The sequence below is a fragment of the Scylla paramamosain genome, unplaced genomic scaffold (assembly GCF_035594125.1).
Source record: "Scylla paramamosain isolate STU-SP2022 unplaced genomic scaffold, ASM3559412v1 Contig28, whole genome shotgun sequence".
Taxonomy (NCBI): Eukaryota; Metazoa; Arthropoda; class Malacostraca; order Decapoda; family Portunidae; genus Scylla; species Scylla paramamosain.
Genome location: NW_026973693.1, coordinates 462062 through 467500, shown reverse-complemented (window position 1 = coordinate 467500; position 5439 = coordinate 462062). Strand labels below are relative to the sequence as shown.

Sequence of the window (5439 nt, the reverse complement as noted above, 5' to 3'; positions counted from 1 at the left end):
GGAGTGAGGCAGCCAAACCTCTTCAGGCTCGCCTCTTCATATCACATCGTCACGTATCCTTTCATAATTTCATCACCCAGAAGGCACCAGTGATATGAATACTCCCTGCGATGTTATTCAAGAGGTTGTGGTGGCAAGGAGTCAATTTGTAATCTCTTAATCCGGTGATAAAGTGACTGGTTAAGATTGAAATTTCATCACTATTGCCATTTTTTTATTTATTTATTTATTTTTTTTTACGATTTCAGTGGTGGACAAATTCTTCTCCTGACCTTCTTCACTCATCTGTCGGTTGCCTGCCCATTAAAGGTCATTCCTACAGAACTTTTTATTTTATCTTTCCATTTATGTATCCGTCTGCCCTACCGTCATTTTTTTTTTTACGATATCTTGGTTAATAAAATAAAAGCAAACACGTTGCTCTCCCTTACAGAGATGACTCTCCACTGCCTTACCCACCCGACGAGTGATATAAAATGCCAAACAGCGACAAGTACGGACTCACCCTCTCCACTCTAATATAAAATGAGAAACAAAGTCGAAAGCATTTCCTTTAGCTTCACACCCACGCCACTCCCAATGGCTCAGCGCTGTCATGAGTCTGGAATAAATCACCAGGAAGAAGTTTGTTATGCTGGATCTCTTTCGCCTCATGTCAGCCTTCGAATCTCTGAGAAAAAGAGGCGGATGTTTAAGATTCTTTTTCGTTCTGAAAGGATATCCTGTTCGTATAGAAGCTGACTGATGTGTAATTACCGTCTATTTATCTGTGTGTGTGTGTGTGTGTGTGTGTGTGTGTGTGTGTGTGTGTGTGTGTGTGTGTGTGTGTGTGTGTGTGTGTGTGGGTGTGTGTGTGGGTGTGTGTGTGTTATATCTTTGTAAATAAGAAAATAGAACGAGATTTCTTTTCTTCTTCTTGTCTTATGACACAAAGATGAATGAAAACTCAGAGTTGTTTCTTATTTATTGTCTCCATATATTTTGTTATTTGCATTTCTTTGTCATAAAGTTTGAGTGAGCATCAAACAGTTTTTACTGTAAATCTGCATTTATATATCGTTTGATTCTACTTCGTTGTAAAGTAAAAAGAAAAAAAAAGTTATCTCAGTTTCATCAAAAAGTTTGCAAGGTGTTCGAGTCAGCAAAATTAATGCTCTGAAGGCCACGACTGTACTTAATGCTCTGAAGGCCACGACTGTACTTAATGCTCTGAAGGCCACGACTGTACTTAATGCTCTGAAGGCCACGACTGTACTTAATGCTCTGAAGGCCACGACTGTACTTAATGCTCTGAAGGCCACGACTGTACTTAATGCTCTGAAGGCCACGACTGTACTTAATCATGACAGCTCCCTGACGTCACTGGTAAATCTAGTATCACACCACCACATTCCCCACGACGTCATCGCCGCACCAGATATCACGTTCATTTCGGAATGCTTATTAGTATCAAGCCACGACCTTTGAGCCTCACGCCACCACATCCTTCACATAAACGAGTGCCGCTATCAGTTACCGTTATTAATCATGTTGCTCTTTATACAAGCTTATGAAAATTTATAATGCTATTAGTGGTTCAGCTACCCTGTGTGTGTGTGTGTGTGTGTGTGTGTGTGTGTGTGTGATTTCCAAAATTCGAAGATTTGCACGCTTCACAGTATTTTTTTCTAAACAATGGTGAGTTTTTAATTTTTCAAAGCTCCGTGGTAATTCGGCAATAACAAATACTTCACTTGATCCAGTATTTGTAAAATAATCCCAAAATATACACGATAATGGGCGCTACTACTGACGCCTAAGCCTCTACACTGTATCTTCCACTAAGAAATATTGAATACACAATTTTCTCACTCGTTTGAACAAATAGCCACATATATATCAAATTAATGTAGTTTTGTACATACGCTTGAGGAACACAGCTCAAGTCTTTTATTTGTTTCAGGATCCCTATACTTATGTGTGTGATTAAGGAGAGGCATCGTGCAAGGCAGCGGTTCAGGGCCAGCACGCCGCCATGTGCTGTCTTCATTGTTTCGAAAGAAGTAATTGCCACGCCCATCACTGTCTTTGAAAAAAATAAATAAATATTTTTAATGATGTACTGCGTTACGCTTTAAAGGCGCTGCTAAAATCCAGTCTGTAGTGATTCCGAAAAGTTCTAAGTATGAAGCCGTGTAGTGATGCTCAATATTCACTGATCATTATGTTGAAATTCATCGATTTACACACATTGATGTTTTGCGCCGACACTTTTCTATCTTAGATGGACTTCAAGACAACAGCTACGAGTTCATAGCATACAGCCACAGCTCATACCCAGTGACACTCAGTAAGTCAGGCTGTATCAGATTGCTATGGCTCGAGTTACAAAGAACCGTGAGCCTTGAGTGTCCTGTCATGGGTTTGATCCCTGCCACCTCCTTTTTACCTGTATGTTATTTATTCACGAGCAATCCAAGCGCTCTAAAACACGCTCATTCTCATAAATCTGGATCAACCATAGATGTTTCTGATATTTCGTCTGTTCCAAGTTATGCTGGATAGTTCCTTAATATTTGTGAGAGTTTTAGATGAATGGTTTGCCAGAGATATGGTTGGCATTATAGTTCTATCGGTTATTTTATCTACCGTTATTTTTGCTACACAGACATCAGTCGCAGGCAGGTTATGCTTGGCTGATATGGAACATTCACCCCCATACTTACCTGGCAGAAAGAAAAAAAGGTCTGTAGATTAATTATGTCAGTTTTACTCGTTAATATAAGTGACTGATGAACATTTAACGTTTTTCCTTGAACTTTAATGTCCTATATATGATTTAGTATCCGAGAGAGAGAGAGAGAGAGAGAGAGAGAGAGAGAGAGAGAGAGAGAGAGAGAGAGAGAGAGAGAGAGAGAGAGAGAGTCCCTATCATACAAGCTGCGCCACTGTGTTAACATTTCATTATTGTCTTTCATTATTGTCTTTCTTCTCAGTGTCCTTCCCCCTCTCTCTATCTCCCTCCCTCTACCTACCCTCCTCGCCCTCTTTCCCTTCCTCCCCTCGTCATACAGAACTGTACTCTAATTGCATCCCTTGGTCCCTGTTTGCTCTCGAGTCCTACCAATTCCATTACGTAATTATTCGGGTCATTATGGGGAGGATAAACAAAAAAAAAAAGAAGGGAATACTCAGAGAGATGCATGATGATGTTTCATTTGGGTTTAATTTGACGAAGTGTTGCACGGAGGAGGGTATTACGAAACCGGGCGTTGCGTTGCCTTGTCATTTGTTCCTGCCTCGCTCCGTCATTTCCGCACCGCCGGGATGCTAATGTTGTAACACACGAGAGTGGCGCATTGCATAAAACTTAGATTAGACAGACTTGGGTAGGCAGAGGTTGGGATGACTGCTTGATGCTGCTCTCTCTCTCTCTCTCTCTCTCTCTCTCTCTCTCTCTCTCTCTCTCTCTCTCTCTCTCTCTCTCTCTCTCTCTCTCTCTCAGCATTACTTATTCTCTCCTCTTATTTTTTTTTTTTCATTTCTATCTTCTCTCCATATTCACTTTCCTCCTCCTCTATTTCCATTTCACCCCTTCCTCTCCACAGTTCTGATTCTCTCCATTAGATTTTTATCCATTATTTACTCATATTCTCCCTTCCTCCACTCTTCTTTCCTTTACCTTCCCTTCTCTTCCACCCACTGCTCCTTCTTTCCTTCCTTGCTGCCAATTTCCCTCCTTTACCCTTTGTTTATTTTATTCTTTCTTTTATATTCCCTTTCTTTCTTACTTTCCTTTCCTCCTTCCATCGTTACTTCTCTCTTAACGTTTGAGTTCTCCCTCCTTTCACTCCTCCTACAGACGATGAAAGGGAAACAAGGGGAAAAAATAACGTGTCCATGATTACTATTCACTCTGACTACCACCTCGCTCTTTCCTTTCCCTGCCACCCACACTCCACTGAAAACATTATAGAAACTCAAGAAATACGTACATATTTATTTTTATGTGTGCGTGTATGTGTTGCTATACTTTTTCCTGTGTAGTAGTACAAGCGTTTCAGAAGCTGGAGACGTGAGAAAGAGAGAGAGAGAGAGAGAGAGAGAGAGAGAGAGAGAGAGAGAGAGAGAGAGAGAGAGAGAGAGAGAGAGAGAGAGAGAGAGAGAGAGAGTTGATTAGCTAGTTACTTGACAGACAGACAAACAGACAAAAAGCACACACATCAAAAATTACTCCAAAAGGAAAATAGACAGACAGACAGACAGACAGACAGACAGACAGACAGACAGACAGGTATAAAGACATTAACTTTATCAATAGGAGACAGTAAAATAAACAGACTAAGACATAAACAAACAAAACACTAAAAGATACACATACAAACATACAAACAGAAGAGTAAGGAGAGGTAGACAGACAGGTAAGCAGAAGAGGCAGGACAGATAGACAAGCAAACAGGACAGACAAGGAAGGAAGGAAGGAAGGAAGAAGAGCGCAGGATTGTTTGCTTGTTTAAGGGAGAAGTAAAACAAAGCCCCACTTCAGAGCCCTCAGCCCCCCTACCCTTTCTTTTTCATCAGCTTCCGAGGTGTGAGAAAGAAGTCAGAGAGAGGGAGGGAGAGGGAAGAGGAGGAGGAGGAGGAAGTGAACAGGGGAAAGGATATAACTGAGTGACGGATGGATGGAAATTACAGATGATGGAAAGGAGGAAGAAGAGAGAAGAGCGAGGAGGAGGAGGAGGAAGAGGAAGAGCGTTAGTTGAAGGTTATTGTAAAACAACTATAACAAAGCTGCACATTTACATCACCTCAGACAGGGCACACACACACAACGAGGGCCAGGTCAGTGGGAGTGCTTCTTAATTAAGGTTAGAGGACAAGTTTGTCTCCACCCGAGGTTCTTCACTGATTAAAGTTCCAGGAATGAGAGGCGAGATGAAAGTGTGCCGGAGTGGAGTCCCTCAGGATACATCGTTGGGTTTGGAGAACACCAACTCTCCTGAAAAAAAAGTGGTGTCGCTCGTTTTTAATTTCTAATCTCTCTCTCTCTCTCTCTCTCTCTCTCTCTCTCTCTCTCTCTCTCTCTCTCTCTCTCTCTCTCTCTTCCTGGCCTTCATTATCCTCCCTCTCTGACGCCTCCACCTCACCTCCCTTCACGTCAGCCTCTCTCGCCAACACAAGGCTCGCGACACCACACGGCAGAAGTGCGTCGCGTCCCACCATTGTGTTCCTCCCGTCATTCATACCTTTGCGCGAACACTGAGCCTGCTCACAAATGTTGTCTCATGAGCGGCTTTCGTCTGGGGAAAAATGCCTCTTAAATTAAGCTTTTTGAGAGGGCGAGTTACGGCCCAGACTCCAGAAGAATCACGGCAAAAGGCGATGCTCTTCTTACTTTATATATCACCGAACCCTAACGCTCTGGAACGCACGAGGGACTCTGTAACAGAGGACACGTCG

At 42.3% G+C, this 5439-nt stretch overlaps 1 long non-coding RNA gene across 1 annotated transcript in view; it reads right to left on the bottom strand.

The window, feature by feature from the left end:
- Positions 1–4974, bottom strand: part of LOC135097653 (uncharacterized) — a 12868-nt gene extending 7894 nt beyond the window's left edge. The window contains exon 1 of the long non-coding RNA XR_010265937.1: positions 4788–4974. This is a non-coding gene — a long non-coding RNA (uncharacterized LOC135097653). The remainder of the gene's footprint in view (positions 1–4787) is intronic.
- Between the last annotated feature and the right edge of the window lie 465 nt (positions 4975–5439).